The sequence below is a fragment of the Parasteatoda tepidariorum genome, chromosome 4 (assembly GCF_982258835.1).
Source record: "Parasteatoda tepidariorum strain Cologne lab strain chromosome 4, Ptep-v5.0, whole genome shotgun sequence".
Lineage (NCBI taxonomy): Eukaryota > Metazoa > Arthropoda > Arachnida > Araneae > Theridiidae > Parasteatoda > Parasteatoda tepidariorum.
Window position 1 is genome coordinate 75997521 of NC_141758.1, and position 18513 is coordinate 76016033.

At 26.5% G+C, this 18513-nt stretch overlaps 1 protein-coding gene across 2 annotated transcripts in view; it reads left to right on the plus strand.

Annotated features, from left to right (window-relative positions):
• LOC107453436 (protein tolkin) overlaps positions 1 to 18513 on the plus strand; it is a 249397-nt gene that overhangs the window by 11239 nt on the left and 219645 nt on the right. Inside the window, exon 1 of one of the 2 annotated variants that reach the window (XM_087161384.1) lies at positions 18214 to 18423. The exons of the other annotated variant lie outside the window; for it this stretch is intronic. The gene's annotated coding sequence lies outside the window, so the exon portion shown is untranslated. Of the gene's footprint in view, positions 1 to 18213; positions 18424 to 18513 lie in introns of those variants that run through there. 2 annotated transcript variants of the gene reach the window in all.

The following is an 18513-nucleotide window of genomic DNA, read 5'->3' on the forward strand; positions in this document are numbered from 1 at the left end:
GAGGAGTTTGAGATATATCGGGGAATTATGCGTTGTATTGGAATGTTTATTTTCCGTTTTTGACTACTAATATTTGATATTTTTGAAACATTTGCTTCCCTCTCAGGTGTTTGTTAATACTCGTTTTAGAAATTCTTAATAACTAGTTGTATTGGAATGTTCATTTTCCGTTTTTGACTATTAATATTTGATATTTTTGAAACATTTGCTTTCCTCTCAGGTGTTTGTTAATACTCGTTATCGAAATTCTTAATAACTAGTTGTATTGGAATGTTCATTTTCCGTTTTTGACTATTAATATTTGATATTTTTGAAACATTTCATTCTCTCTCAAGTATTTGTTTATACTCGTTATAGAAATACTTAATAAAATAACTAGTTGTATTGGAATGTTCATTTTCCGTTTTTGACTATTAATATTTGATACTTTTGAAACATTTCTTTCTCTCTCAGGTGTTTGTTAATACTCAATTGGTTTAGAAATACTTAATAAAATAACTAAATGTATTGGGATGTCCAGTTTCCAATTTTCATTATAAGTGATTGATTTACTATGACCTTTGAATGCATATCGTGCATGGAATTGTTCTCCATTTGTTTTGTAGTGCATTCGCAAAAAAATAGCTGGTTGGCATTGCTCTCTGATTGGAAATACTTTTAAAAATGATTCGGATGCTAAGTTTCCGACTTCGATCATTATTAATTAATAGATAATAACTTTCGAAAGCATATCGTGCATGATATTGTTTTATTCGTCATGTTCTTTATTCACAAAAAATAAAGAGTTGGCATTGCTGTCAATAGGTAAAGAAGTACTTTTTAAAATAATGGATTGTATCCAGAGGCTTAGTTTCGGACTTGAATTGTTACAAATTTACTATCGATTATAACTTTTTAAGTGTTCACTATTCGTAAAAAAATTGCGAGTCTTAATACGATACTTAGTTCGCAACTAAGAATATTTCATAGATTATAATTTTTTAAAAATATATATTGCGTGTTATATTGTTCTCTATTCGTTTAGAAATATTTATATGTATATCGGATATCGGAATGTATTTTTATAACTTTTAATTATTTATCGTGAGTAAAAGTAAAAGAATCGTTGGTATCGTAGGTAAAAAAATGAAAAAACACAAAAGCCAAAATAGACTAGCATTTGAATAATTTTTCATTGAAAAAATTAAATTCCGGGAAATTATAACAATATTTATAATTATAAGAACATAAGGAATGTTTTTAGGATTCTTAGTTACGAACTTTGATTTCACTATTAACGATTTTAACGTTATTTACCATTTATTATTAACTATTAATATATAATAAGTTTTGAGATGAGTGGAATAATGCTAGTTCTTACTTAAGAAATAAATAAACATTATTTCACCTTATTATCCTTAAAATTATATATAAATCAGTAATTTTTAGTAGCTTGAAAATAGTTGAAAGATATCAAATAATGTAATAGTAATATAAAGCTTTTTTTTCTTTAACTATCCAGGTTATTATTGATGAGTTTACAAACTGATATGCAGGGGGACTCTTTTTTTATGACTCATGCAGGTCTTATAAGGCATTAAAAAATTCGAATAACACAAATTTGCAGATTTACTTTTGTTTTTATCAAAACGTTTGTCAAGCTGAATAGTTTGTAATATTAACTCCTATAACTAATGTAAACTCTTATAAAAATACTAAAAAAATGTGATAAGAAAATTAGATTCAGGTCATTTTTACCACTGTTAATTTAATTTAAAATCGAATTCAACTTAAATATAAATCGTTGATATTAAAATGCTTACAATTTACCAATATCAAACAAATGTAACCAATATCTTAAGATTATTTCTTCAATGCTCTGTTATTTAATAAACTGACAAATGTGTTTGCTTTAGTGCCATTTTTATAGCATTTTTGATAACACTGCCTGCCTAAACAATTATTTTTAAAGAATATTCCGTAACTCTTTATTTAAGTAAATAAGATTAATTTAAATAATTGACATTGTAATTTTTAATTCAACATATTCAATTTTGCCATGTAAACCTTTTATATACGAAATATGACAGTTTAAGAAACAGAACTATTTTCTTTAAATATCTAATTTATTACTCAATCTACCTAGTAAGTTATAATCTTTCATTATTTGAGTTAAAACCATTCTCTTCACTTCGATTCATGATTCAACTATACTTCAAACAGAAATATATGTTTTTAAAGTGTCACTTGCGTTTCAGTCGTCACTTCTATTAACTGTAACTTAATCCGATTAAAATTATTTCTTTCTTTTTAGAAGAAGAAAACACAGTATTAAGATGAGATTTGAAATAACTGAATGCATCGTGAATATTATTCGAAAGTAAAAAAGGAATATTTTGTCACTAAAATTTCTTTAATGATTAAAATTTAATCTGGATATTTAAAGCGAAATACCGAAAATTTACACAAAATGCTTAGCATTTTTAACATAGACATTTCAAATAAATATTGAAAAATCTTATTAATTATCAAAATTTTTACATAAATTTATAAAATAGATTTACTTAACGAAAACTCTGTAAGAAATTTTACTCTAGTGTGTACAGAATGATAAAATATCAAACGTGCGAATGTGTAATTATGTTTTAAGTGAATAGGCTTTTATAATCTTCTAAAATACAATCTTTTAACTAAAACATAGAATTATAGCGTAAATTTAACTCAACATAGAATGATTTATTTATCGTTTCTCAAAACTAATTATTTTAATTTTTGCTAAATGAATCTCTTTTGAACCGTTATATTGAATATAAAGATATAAGTTGTTATTGCATAAGATAAAAGTAATTGATGGAAAAGCGAGTTCTTTGTTAAATGTTGTAAAGAAATAGTATTTATTAAAAGTATTGTCTTTCGATGTTGAAGCACATTTTCTCTTAAAGTTAGAAATAATAAAAATAATATTTAAATTATGTTATTTAATAACGTGCAATATTTCGCGCAGTGAAATAATTGTTTTAAACGTGATGATTTCTCAATGAAGTATTATTGAAATTATTAGAAAGATATGCATAACTAAGAGTATTTTTAAAGAATATTTTAAAGTTTTTTTTTTATTACATAGGATGATTTTTTTCTATAAATAAATAAATATCGTCTTTTTGAGTCGCAGTTGAATAAGTATTTGAAGCTAATATTTTCGGAAAAATATTCAGAATTCTTAATATTTTAAACGAAATATTAAGAATATTAAGAAAATTTGTTAATTCTAACAGAATTTTCTTTCGAATTCGCTTAAAATAGCCATAACTATAACTTTGAACTTTTTTAAGCACTGATTACTTGCTTATTACACTAGGAAGACAACCTGGTAAGGTTTTGCATCGTATGGTAGTGACATTTCTGGTAAAAAAACATATATCTGGTTAATAAAATCAAAATATACGATATTCGAACCATTCAGTTGGTAATTTTTTGCGTTCAGGTGGTTTACCGAGCCAGTTTGAAAAAGAGATGACTTGGTTTATTACTGATCTTCCGATATCAGTTCTATTGTCACTGTGGTAATATGTAGCTGGGGACAAAACTGTTCCGAACTGGAACACTAAATTCTTGGCTTCACCAAAAGCTGTGTGGACTGAAAGATTTTTTCCAACTATTTTTCAGTGATTGAAGTTTAGGAATTCTTTTACTGACTGTAAATTAACACAGCTTCTTACAGATCATTGAAAGTTTAGCAGCTATTTGTTTAGGTTTACTTTAGTGAATTACAATTGTGATCAAATGAATTACAATTGTGTGTTACCGTGTGGTTAGGATGTTCAAAATGCAGAACACATTATATTTTATTATAATTTTTATTCACACGAAAGAGAAAGTTTAAAAAAGGAACTGAGATTCTCAGGTATTTTTTGGCCACCTGATTTGTTCTTGTTTTTTAAATACGTTGAAAACCTAAATATTTCACATAATTTAGTTTAAAACTTAAACTTTTAATTTTGTTCCGTTTCTTTTTAATTTCTAATTGCAATTCTGCTTGGAGTAATCTGAAAATGATTGTAATTTTTATTTATTCCGAACTCAGAAATTTAGATGAAATATTAGTGCTGTAGCTAGTCGGAAAGTAATCGAATTTTTTACTGCAAGACTTAGACGAACGCGAATTCAACAGTGGTAAATTCTAAATTTTTATAATGTATATAATATTACTTGTGTTTGGAAATACTTATTAACAAAAAAAAGCAACGTGATTGGAGAGTGATACTTGAAATACCTTTGTGATACTACTCTATCTATAAACTCTTTTGTGTGTTTTGAATTAAAATTATTTTCATATTTTTGAAATAAGTTGCTTTTGGAATAATTTTATAAAGCTATTAATACAATTACTTTTGTTAAAATTAAAGTTTTATCATATTTAGTTATTTTTTCATATTATTTTAAATATTCAAATCAATTAACGATAAATTTAATATAATAAGCAGCTTAGAAACTGCAAGCATTATTACTTTCTCTTTGTCAAAAATATTATCAATATCGAGACAAACAATTTCCTTCTTTTAAAATTCAGCTTAAGAATTTGTTTTAATATATTTATATTTTTTACTAAGAAATTTCTTTTATAATATTTTCTGTTAGAAATAAAATTGCATCGCTTTTAGTTATCGGTAAAAACAAAATTATTCATGCATAAATTTAAATCAAATTTTTTTGTTAAAATATTTCTGATAAAATATTTTTTGAATCATAAAAAGTAAGAAAAATATTGATTGAAGAAGGGCTTAATATATAACTTTTTTTAGATTATCCTAAAAACATGATAAGCTAAAGTACTTCCTGAATAATAATAACAATTTGACCAACGATAAATAAAAAAATAACATTTTCTAGAAAACTTCTAGTTATTTTCTTTTTAATTTTATAATAAACTGTTTATCTTCTTTCTTAAAAATATTCTTTTCCTTGAAAGTATTTTTAATATCATTAATACTAGGTTTAAAATACAAGCATCTTATTTTGAAATTTATATAAGATCATATTACTAATAAGGTTATTTAAATTGTATTTAAAAAGAATTCCACAATAATTAAAATTATAGTTTTAGTTTATTTACGATAAATAAAGCTTTAATATTTTTTTATTCTTTATAATATTTTAGTTAGTTGCCGTTTTCCTTCTTAAATGTATTAAAAGTATTTAACAGGGCTTAAGAATGTTGGTTTGCAATTTTCTTAAAATATTTTTTTAATTTGTAATAGATGTTAAAAGCTGTTTACAACAAAAATACAAAATATGATTTCGTTTTAAGCCTACATGACTACTTATTAGCCTATTTTCAGTTTTTATGGAATTAAATTAAATCAAATAATTGCTATTATTACTACTGTTTATATCATACTTAAAACAAATGTGAATGTAAAGTTTGTATTAGTTTTTTTTAAAATTAAAGATGCTTAGAAAAATATTTCATCCGAAAATCTTGCATACTGTATTTAATCCGAGGAAATTACGGTATTTTTAGAAAGATTTTGTAAAATCGTTTGTTTTACAACGTTAACTGTAACTTTCTACCGCTTTGTGTTAGTGCGATTTGTAGGGGGTAGCTCAAAAAGGGTTATACTCCGTTGCAAGTTAAGAAAAAAACCATTGCGGTATTTAAGTAATCATCCACGACTACAGATAGTTCCGTTTTATTTAGCTATCAAATCAGTGGCGTACGCAGAATTTTTTCAAGGGGGGTGTTCACAATTTTCGGAAACTACTAAAAGAAATTCGAGTCTGTAATAAAGCACTATTCTTTCCTTAATTTAGACAGCTAGACAATTTTGACTTTTTATTTAGATAACATTGGTTAGTTAAATTTTGATTTGATTTTTTAAGTTTAAGAACATAATGTAATATCTTCTAAAAAAAGTTCAATGTCATATGGGTGGGAAGCAACACTTTGAAGGCCACTTTCACATTTATCAGATTTTGTTATGCTGGAAACGTTTTCTTCAACGGAAGTATCACATTTCTGTACAACAGAAAAACTTACATTGGTACTAGATGCTGTCACATCACTAATTTCAGCGGATATTTCTGTGCCAATATATATATATATATATATATATATATATATATATATATATATATATATATATATATATATATATATATATATATATATATCTTATTATATATATATATATATATATATATATATATATATATATATATATATATATATATATATATATATATATATATATATATATATATATATATATATATATATATATATATATATCTTATTATATATATATATATATATATATATATATATATATATATATATATATCTGTCTTAAAAAATAATAGGTCGCACAATTTCTACAAAAAAATTTTTTTTGCCATTTTGTCTGAGCTCAAGGGGAGTGCTTAAACCCCTAAACCCCTCCCTTGCGTACGCCACTGTATCAAATTATATAATTGTGCTTTCAAAATTAATCTTTTCGGACAGTAATTTAATTCGTGCTATTTTTTCTAAGCAAACAGAAGGCCATGCCATATAGTTTCAAGTGTTGGCGATATTGATATTCGTTCGCGCTTGGAGCTTGGCATCCATTTAGCGCACACTTAGATGCAAACAGGCTCTCTCCATAGGGTTAGTGGTGTTTTCTTAACTTGCAATAGAGTATAGAGTTTGGTAAACTGTATCGTTTAACAAAACCTCTCGATTAGGTTAAATAAATCATTTAAAGACTTAAAGAGATTAAGACTTCTCTCTTTAAGTCTTTAAGGGACTTATAACATTGGTGAAAAACCGTACTATTGAGTTACATAATTTTTGTAGGACTTGTGAATGTCGAATTGGATTTATCATTGGAGAATGGCACTATTGGTAAATCAAGTAATTCTTTTAAAGGCATAAAAGTAAATTCCATCTAAATGAACACAAGTTGTAACGACGTTTGAATGCACACTGTAGAAAATTCCTGATCAAACTTCGATAAAAATTACTGGTATCCTGAGTGCAGCATCCGTAAAATAAATTTTTAATAAAATATTTTACATTAATACTCATTTGATTACAGGCTTCAGTGATTTCTCAGTAAATATTACCATAAAACTTGCAGTATATCATGTGTTTTGCTCCTTAAAGTTGCACAATAAAAATTGGGTTTTATGGTAAAAAATGCTGGCACACTGAGTGTCGATACTTTTTTACCGCGATTTGATCTGGGTTCTTTTATAGTGAGAAATATGACTTAACTTTTGAGAACAGTAATCTGTCTCAGTTTAGTAAATCTTTTTAAGATTTATGGATGTCGTATTCTACATAACTTTGAGAACAAGTTGAGTTAATACTGGTTTTAATGACTTTTAATGTAATTTAAAGCTTTTAAACGAAAATTGTATAGAAATTTCATAGAACCAGAAATGTGAGTTGATTTTGGAAACAAAAACTACGAATTTTACAACATGATAACTTAGACAACCTTTCTAACAACCGCGCATTTCTAAGATGATTTTACAAAGCGATGAACCCGAATGATTTCTTAAAATATTACGAAAAAAAGGGATTTAGAACTATGATTAAAGACCACACAGATTAAAATCAATTTTTTGCTCCAAACACTTTCTGGAAGAGGAATATGAATGATAACTTATAATTTCATTGATCGATAGATAACAATAATTTCTAAAATGTTTGCGGAAGAAAAAAATATTCAGATCAAATTACGGTATAAAGTACCAGTACTTTGGGGACATCATTCGTAAAATCAATTTTTACAGTAAACTATAATACCGTTAATTTTTGCAGCAATATGTATTCAAAAAGAGCGATTTCGTGATCTTACAAAAATTTTTACTGTCAAAATTACGTTATATCAGATTTTTTATTCTGTATGATGTTTTGGTAAAAACAGATTTTACGATAAAAAGTACCAGTACTTTTTACCGTAATTTGATCAGGAATTCCATATATGGTGAGGAATTATAATAATTAATTTGGAAGGAATTGAAATTAATTATAATAATTCCGAGGAATTGAAATTAATTATAATAATTAACTTCAATAACTCGGAATTATTTCTAAAATGTTTGCAGAAGCACTGCAACCAGTAGCATGTTTCGTAACATGTAACATTCAGTAAATTGTTTTGGTAAAAATGGATTTTTCGTTAAAAAGTACCAGCATCTTGAGTACCAGTACTTTTTACCGGAATTTTTTCCGAAATTTTTTACAGTGAGGAATTAGAATAATTAATTTAACTATTCTAATTCCTCACTGTCGGAACAAGCCTCTCGGAACAAAAAATGTGAATTATTTCTAAACAATTTGCAGGAAAGTATTTAGATTGAGTCTTTTTTTATTTTCACAGAATAATATTTAAAATTTCACAAATAGATAAATTAGAATTATTACTAAGTTATAAGAGCAATTAGCAATACCGATTTATAAAATGTTAGTGCAAATTAATTTAATGATTACAAAAAAGTTTAGAAAATTAGGAATTGAAATAATTGCTTAAAATTTCATAAAACGAAAAATTGAAATGATTTTCAGGAAGGTTACTACTTAAGGAAAATTAATTTCATTTTTAAAAATATAACAAAATTATAAAGCTAAGAAATTTCTTTACTTTCATAGAAATCATGACATTCGTTATTTATATTTTTACTATTATGCGAAATCCGGGAATAGATTTATTTTGGGATTGTATTGCCAATCATAAAAATAAAATCCTTTTCAATCACGTTAAAAGAAAAAAAAAGGATTACGCTTTTGGTTACAGAAAAGCTCTTTAAATCAAGTTAACTTCACAAAAGTAAATTTCCTTCCGACTTTGGATAAAAGAAAAAGAAACAAAAGAGAAAACTTTAAGAATTCTTTTTTTTTAATCCGACTTTTTCGGAGTTAAATCTCTTTCTTATTTTTTTATGAGATCAAAGCACCGAAGGCAATGAATTTAAGAAATTAGTTTTCTAGGGAATCTCATTATAAGTATTCTAATCTTTCATTTTAATGTTCTAATCTTCGTATGATTACTTTAATTGTATTACTCCACATAATCTTAAACTAAAGTCACGAATCTTTGTTAAATAATACTTCTGCATGACGTAGTGCATCTATTTTTTTTAATAACGAAATAAATTTTACACTGGATAGAAATAGTAGTATAATTATAACTATTAAAAGGAATTATTCATTAAATTAAGTTTCTTGCACTGATAAATATGTATTGATATTAATTTATTAAGTATGATTATTAGCTATGATTTTTTAAATTATTGTTTTTAGACATTTCAATTTCAAAATTTAATCTAAGAATAATCAAAACGTAGCACTAATTCTTGTATTTCAATAGAAATCAATTCACTCGAAACAAGAAAAGCCCATTTACGTTGGAAATATACTTTATTAAATATCTTCCAAAACCCTTAAGAGCATTACTCTACTCCATAATTACTGAATTTTGGGAAAAAGTACGGAATTATTTGGATTGAAATAATGTTTTTGGGTTGAAATAATAAATTTTGGTTAAAACGATTCTTTAAGTCTACTAATAGATGACGCATTGAAAGAAAGAGATAACAAATGAAGAAAACAAAATTAAAAGTAAAACAAAATGTACAAAAAATGAAATAAAATATTGTAAAATAAATTAAAAGCGAAGCAAAGAAGAAAAATAAACTCAAAAGACGAAAATAAAATAAGAAAAAAGTAGAATAAGTAAGAAAAAAACATAAAATAAATATTTATAATAAATCGGAGGAAAGATTGTTATCAACGTTATTATGCATTATATTGATTACCATAAAACTTGCTATTAATTTGATCAAGATCAAATTTTTAAAATAAAATACTAAAAGTTTGTGTGGTTTTAGTAAATAATGTTTTTAAGAAATCTCATTGAATTTTTCATTTTAATTTTCTAATCTTTATGTGACAATTTTAATTTTATTGGCACAAATCTTGAACAACAAAAACACTTTATAATAAGTAAAAAAAATATCCAAGATGATTATTGATATGATGGAATTATAACTATTAAAAGGAATTATCTTAAAAATTACGCTTTCATCATCAATAAATTTTTATGAGTATTATTTTTTTACTTGTTGTTGAAACGTTTTTATTACAGATTTGAAAAACATAATATGAAATTAATCAATACGAGTTTTTGTATTTCAATAATAAGTTTTACTTTAAAACAAAGCCTCAACGGTTTTTATCATATAAGAAAAAGTTTTTTCCATAAAAATTACAAAGAGACTCTGCAATCAGACTGGTTTTTATTGCTACAAAACAAGTTTTTACAACAGAGAATAAATCTTATGTTCTATATAGAATCTCGTAAGTAAATAAGTATTCTCTGTGAAAGTTACGAAATAAATTTGCACTCGCACCAAATATTAAAATTTTGTGTCGACTGAATTTATATCGACCAGCCACCACTGCGATTCGAACCTGGTTTACTTCATTGGGAGGCGTGCACTGTGGCAGTGTTTTATTATAAAGAAAATTATAGAAAGAATTTCGTTTAAATGTTGTAATAATTTGACCACAAAGTCAAATCGTAGTTTTATCTATACGATGTTCTCTAAACCATAAAGAAATAGCTAAAAAGCAAGTACAAGCATAGAAAATAATTCCAAAATGAATAGAGAAAAGAGTTATATAACGGAACATAAAATTGCATGGCAAAAACTAGAATTTCAACTGACAGTTCATTACCGTCAGTTGAGTGATTAGGGATTTTGTGATTAGGGTGAATAACAGAGAAAAACCGTTTTGTCAATAAAACGTCTTTAAACCGTTAAATATGCGGATAAATTCAGTTAGAATAATGTTTTTTTTCTTTTTTTTTACAGTGTATCTGCAATGCTTGGAATTCCTTTTAAGGTATTATGAAATCTTTAAAAAGGTTTGAACGAAACACAGAACTTTGACTTAAACTTAACAAAAAGAGGCATAATAATTGAAGACATAGTATCTGCATTTATAATGATGATAACTGCATATTATTTCCATACTTTTTTAGATATTATATGGTCGATGAAAAAAAAAACACACAGTTTAAGAGATAAAATCTATTCCATTGTTAGTGTTTCACATATTTTCCCAAAAATAGTTGGTTTCATTAAGTAACAGGTGCTTTGCAACGGGTTAAAGTGGTTGCACAGTGTATTTTTTCATATATTTCGTTTAAATTTGTATACGAACTTTTTTTTGAAAACCTTTTTTCGTTCAGGATGAACTTGTGTCGCAAATATTTTAAGAAATTTTGTTGTTGTTAGTTTTTTCTAAATGTGCAATGCAAGTAATCTCTTAAAAATTCTGAATGTAAATCTTTGTACAATTGAATATATTGGAGTTTATTTTATTGTTTGAAAAAATAGGTTTTTTGCGTTAATCAAATGCTTTATTCTGCTTTTAAAACCGGCTACAAAAAGTACGACACAAAAGTATCAACAGTTTTACTAAAAACTCCAAAAATAAGGAATTACTTTGAAAAAATATCAAGTAATTCCATTTTTTTTAATTAATTGCAATTGCAAAGCAACAGTAGAAAACTTTTGTTTCGTAAAAAAACCTAATTTATCTGGCACGAAGTGTAACTTTTGATGAAAATATTTTGTGATTTGAAAGATATAAAAATTATATATTTTTTAATTTCAAATTTTGGTTACATTATTTTATTTCATTAAAATAACTTAGAATAAAAAGAAAACTAAAATCCAATATGGTTTTTTCAAGTTATTGAAAAAATTAGGTGGCATAGAAATTCGCAGTATTCTTACTAAAAGTATGTAATTAGTAATTTCTGATCGTGCTAATCATAATATAGTTCAAACTTGCTGCAACATAAATACGCTGAGATACAATGTTAAGCTGAATATCATAACATATCATAGAACACCGTATTATCGTACTTCCTAATCTCGATTACACGATACTATGGTGCAACTTGAACGGAATTATGGTTCAATATGAACTTTATTAAAGTTGCCGCGAATATATTAATGTTAATAGCATAATATTATGGTTCAACGTTAAACTGAATTTTTTGATATTGAATTGAGGCAAGAACCCTACAAGCTTAAGCGATAAAATTTCTTCAATTTTTATGAACATTAAGCAATAATGGGATCTAAACACTATTGACTTAAAATTTTATTTCAAGCAGCTATTTATTTTATAGATTGTTTTACAATTCAATTATTTCCTAAAAAAATCAAAATAAACAAAGAAATTAAACTTTTTTTTCTACATTAACCTAATAAATGTTTGGAGAATTAATAAAAAAATAGCTTTTTTTGCGTTTGCTTCTACGGATAAAAGTTATTCTTCTATATTTTATCAAGTTTTATATTAAGAATGATAATTAAAATGTAATATAAGAGCAGTTCATTATGTTCTTGAAAGAAAAAAAACCTAGATATAATCAAGATGCAAAATATTCTTTTAACAACTTTTTAAATTTGATTTAATCCAACGTTTTTTATAAAGTAAATTTAACATTTTCCTAACTCATTTTTTTGAAGCTTACAAACTTGTTATTTGCAAGGAGAAATTCATTAAAATAATATTTAGAATTTAGTTAATATCTTTTAAAACAAGTAATTAAGTAATCTGCTAACATTATTTTCAACTGACTATCACTTTAGGAATAGTTTAGTTTACAACTATCACATTAAGACTAGCTAATTCGCAACTGGCTATCACTTCAACAATAAGCTTACTTTACAACTGACTATCATTTTAAGAATAGTTTAGTTTTTGAACTTCCTACCACTTCAAAACTATCACTTTGTCTACCACTTTAAGAATAGTATCGTTTTTTTTAAAAATTAATTATGAATAAATGATCAAACTGCTGAAAATCTCTCATAGCCTTTTATATTAATATTTATTATGTCCGAACTTCAATTTCAGATCAATTTTTTCTTTTTCAAGAATTTATATTTATTATTATGCAAATGTTAAAACAATAAGTGAATATTATTAGTTGCAATCAGTGTAAAGTATCCATTATAATAGTATAATATTCATCGTATACTAGTCAACCAATATTATATCAGCTGAAATTAAATCCTCACAGGTAAGATAGTAATTGGATGCCCACATTATTCATTGTAATTAGCTATTAATGGATATTAATGTTGTCATTCAACGCTCAAAGGCTGCGAATGAAAGGCGTATAATAAATTGTGATGATTTCTTCAAGAACTGCATCCGAAATAATCTTTTTTTTTCAACTCTGAATAATTACGTACTTAATTAAACAAATTTATTTTAACTAGTTGGTTACTCTGCTGTCAGTTAGTAGATGGTAATCAACGATGAATAATTCGGAAGTAAAACTCTTGATTTGAAAGTCTGATGGTAAAACTTTTGAATGTAAAGAAGTTTCGAAATTAAAAATACTATTTACAAAAATTTAATGTCATATTAATATGATTAAAAAGATTTATAAATACATTTAATGCAATATCATATAGTTGTTAACAATAAATACTTCTAAATTAGATGGGTTTTGTGTAAAAATGCTGTTTTTAAAGCAAAATTGTCTCCTATAATGAAGCGTATGGTTATAACATTGAGAACAATCAATGTATCGATAACCATATGTGAATATCAATTAATCAATATCCATTGATGAACATCTAAAAAAATTAATGGATTTAAACCAATAATCAATAACGAAGAAAAAAATTCTGGTAAATTTACCGTACCGTACGATAAAGATATTTCTCTTAAAATAAAATTAAACATAATGCTGGTTAATAAAACCAAAATAAACAGTATTTAATCCATTCATTTGGTTATTGTTCCGTGAACTGTTTAACGGAAATTATGGTTTTCAAAATTATAGTTCTTATTGTCAAAACCAAATAAATATTTTTTATGTCATTCTCTTAAGGTATTATGATAAAATTATCAAATTTTACCACGTTTGCTGAATTTCATAACATATTATAAAACCGTATTATATTGTTTATTTTACCAAAATAATTACCAAAACGCTACGGTAAAAATTACCGAGCCGTTTGGTGTTCTCATAAAGACAGAAACCTGGTAAATTTTACCACATTCTAGTTGTTTTTACTCTATTTTTTCTCAATATTGAGATCTGTATCCATGTCATTTTCATGACTTTTCAGTCTTAAAAGTCTCAAACTGGAAGACAACTGCCAGGCGGAGGCAGGCCTGGAGGAAGTTGATTGAGAAGGCCAGGGCCCACCTGGGGCTGTCGTGCCATTGAGGAAGGAAGGAAGGATCCATGTCATTTTGAATTTTGTTCCTAATTCAGGATCAAAGCATTCCTTGTATTTATATTGACATTAATTCACTCTCGTTACAGGGATTTTTAAGGGAAATACATCTTTATTAATCGAACATTAATTGAGGGAGAAAAAGAAAACCATCCACGGTTAGCCCGACAGTAATTTGATTTGTTTCGTCAACCATAAGACACCTGAATTTTGTGTTGATGGAAATGGATATATTAGAAATGACTTTTATAGTAAAAAATATTGAAGTAAGACTTGTTTTGGTATTGGATAACGCATTGAAAAATTTTTTTGGAGAAGATGTACTTTCAATTAACTGTGTGGCAACTTTTTATTTGCTTTCTTTCAGCTAACTAATTGATTTCATACTTAAAAAACAACAACCAATTTTAATTTTGAATAAAATATATTTTACTTAATTTTTTAGCTACTGGTTTTCTTATTTACAGCTAGAAAAACCAAGCTTGATTCTTCAACGATACAGAAGACTTAAAATCATTCTAATATAATTGTTGGAAGTCAAAGGATATTTGTTACAATTTTGCTGCGTGGAAATGTGCATGTTGTTTTAAATTCTCACTACCTCTGATGAGATGTTCTTGTTCATTGGTGACATCTGCTGAAGCGATATTTTTATTCTAAATTTATATTATTTTAATTTTGAATAGGAAAGTAACTTACAGGGAGAAATGCCATAAAACAATTTATTTGTTGAATTTACTTTTCAGTTTTATATTTTTTACTAAACGTGTGGCAGCAGAAATTCCAGTAAACCGTTAGTATTTGAGCGGTAAAATTACCCAATGAATGGTTTAAATTGCAAATATTTTGGTTTTATAAACCCGAATTATGGTTTTTAACCGGAAATGACTATACCATACAGGGCGGTAATTTTTCCAATTTTTTTTTATCCGTGTAGTATGATGAATAAGTAACAATACCAAGAAAACGATTCTAATGTTAAGCTGTATAATTAGCAAACAGAATTGTTAGAAGATTTTTCGAATTTTTTTCTTGATTTTTCCCTATTATGTCATACTCTAAGAGTAAAAAAAGTGCATCGAATAAGCTTAGAAAAATTCGGAAGGAATATTAAAAGAAATATTTCTGAAAGATAATATGTTAAAATCCTTACTTTGATTCAATTGCAATTCAATTCTTTTCTTCGATGCTTTAATCTCATACATTCAAAATACTGATTCATTAGGCCGGGCTCAGCTTAGTTGGCAGGGCGCTGAAATCACGTTTGTGGGAACGGGGGTACGAATCCTGCCGGCCGAAGGCTCCCCGTGTAGTAAATGGTGACTGGCGCACGTTAAATACGTCGGAGTCACAAAGTCCTCAATGCTTCCATAACAAATTATACCTCTAGAGGTACTGAATAGGAGATTGATCTGGTTCAGGTCAAACTTGCGATCTGTGGATGAATAACTGGATGCATGAATGGCTTTACCCTAAAAACAGGTGTGATGCATGGGTGTGACAGAAGTCGAATTCTTGGCCTTAGATGGCGCCTGTAAAACAAGAACAATTGCAACCCTTGCCTTAATGGCTTACGACAATAATAACAACAACCGATACATTATTATGAATCGGTACTAAATAAGTAACGAGACCACGAGAGTTAGGAATGTTTCTAATCTGAAATATATTTCATCGTGACAAGCCTTCTTTAAAATAGTTAAATAGAAAAGCTGTTAAAAGATTTCAAAAAATAATTTCCATCAATTTTATTTGACTAAACTAAATCATGCTGAAACTAACACATTTTATTCCACAAAATACGAATATATTTCACCTCATTGAACTACATTTAAGCTGATGGATGTATTAAAAAATAATCATTAGTGGAAAGTTAAATCATTTTGAGCTTCAAAACTAAGATTGATTTCATTGCTGAAAATGAATTGGTTTAAATATTGCTAAGAAAACACAATTTCACATTTTTTCGCTTATCACTACAAAATTTTCCAAACTATGCTTGTAAAATAAATAACTTCCTGTTTGTACAGCGTTCTTGACTGTATCGTTGACAGCTACTTTCATAAAATGTATCTACTCTGGTACATATTTTTAAGTACAGAGTTGTCAAAGTAACTTTTTTTAATGTTTCCGAAAGTGGATAACAAAGTGTAGATTTTAATTTACATTGTTTCCTTTTGGTGACGTTGTTTATTCTGACAAATTGTGAAAGTGATATGGGTAGTTTAGAATTTTTCACCCTCGTTAAAACTAAATCTTTTCACTTTTATAAAATAATAATTTTCTTTTGAGATGTATTTCTCAATATTGTTGAAATCACTGATAAATTACTAGAAGTAAAATAATAAACAATAATTTTAATTGAAATGGTAATATTAGTTTTCTGAAAAGTATTATTCGAATTTTAACACTAAAAAATATACATAGAAAGCTGTATACACTGTAAAATATTCCGGCGCAAATTACGGTACATGGTACCGGCACTTTGGGTGCATGATCCATAAAATCCATTTTTACATTAAAATATAGTGCCGTAATTTTTATAACAATAATAGAGGGATTCAGTGATTTTACAGTAATTATAACTAAAAATTACGATTTATCAAATCAGATCCCTATCTGCCCTTGTGATTTACCAACAATTTAGCGTGCACGTCAAAGTGATTATCAAATAAGTAAGATATATTAAGCACTACTGGTTTTTTTGGGGAAAAAATGGAATGACTAAATATTTCTTTAATTTTGCCAAAATTCGTTTCTTTGAAGAAGTGACGATATCTGTTTGGTCACTTTGACGAAATTTTTACTCGGAGCTTATACCAGGAAACAATTTCGTCAAAAACGAAGAAAGTTTCGTGATATTTAAGTATCCATTTTGTTAAAAGTAAAGTCGACCGATTAAATGGCTTTTATGGCATGCTCTAAGGTGCCATGATAAAATTACCAAATTTTATCACATTTAAAAAATTTTACTACATATTATAAAACCATACTTTATAGTCAATTTTCAACAAAGCCATTACCATAGTGCTTCGGTAAAAATTACTGAGCTTTTTGGAGTTTCCATAGAGCCAAAAAGTAGGTAAATTTTACCCTATTGTGGTTATTATTGTGGTATTATGACCATTTTTTTTCTTAGTGAATCATGCAATTTTCAGGCCAATAGAATGCTCCAACAACAATGGAAAATGATTTTAAGCAATTATTTTTTATGCTGATAGGAGATTCAGTTTTGAATCAAATGTTTGTATAAAAAACTTTTTTTAGAGGAAATAATAGTGCAATAAAAATTATCATTGAAAGAAATTTCTATGGTCACATTTAAAATAAAGCAACTAAAAATTAACCTTCGGAATCTTTGTATCGTTAAATAAATGATTTTCTTTTTCAGAATTAAATATATTTAAAAAGAAAATCCAAAGCTATTCAGAAGCTACTAATGCGGTGTATTAAGAAATTTAAAAATACTTCATTTCTTAATAAAAGAAGAAATCAAATATTTTTAAGAACCAAAAAATTTAGTAATAAAAAGCTTAGAAAAATTTTATTTACCAAACCTAAAATTTTATTAAATCAATCAATAGATTCAAATTTTCCTAAGCATGCCCTGCAAATTATAAGAAAATGAGTAAATATTGAAAAAAAAATATTTAAAATAAATTCATATTTTTATATTTATGTCAGAATACTGCAATAACTCTTCAGAAAAGGGAAGCTTTTTGCTTCATTTACAATCAAGCAATTATAAAACAGATTTCGGTGCCTTTAGTCATTGTTTAAAAAAATCTTCTCCCCGATTAAATATTTAAAAAACCATCATCTTAGATGCCAACAATTTCGTCTAAAATCTTTGAGTGTCTTTTTTTTTTTATAAGTAGTCTACCTCACAGCTATTTATCTAATCTCTTTAGACCTCGCAAAGTAAACATTAGTTCACTTTTCCGACATAAACACCAAGATATGAAAGTCTTAAGTAACACTATGTGGTCGCCGACCTACGGCATCAGGCAAAGTGTCGATTTTCATAGCTTCAGTGCCTGTAAAGTGTCAATAGTTGAGAATATTATACATACACAAATGATAAGCATCTCTTTAGAAAGAGCGATGAGTTATTGTGATGAACGTTTTTAACTAAAGAAAGAAAGAGTTTAAAGTTATAAAAAATTGAAAGTTGCCGTAAGTTACTAAAATTATTCATTTGATATTTGGTTAACTATTTATCATACATTAATGATAATTTTTTAAAAGAAGGAGCGATGATTTTTT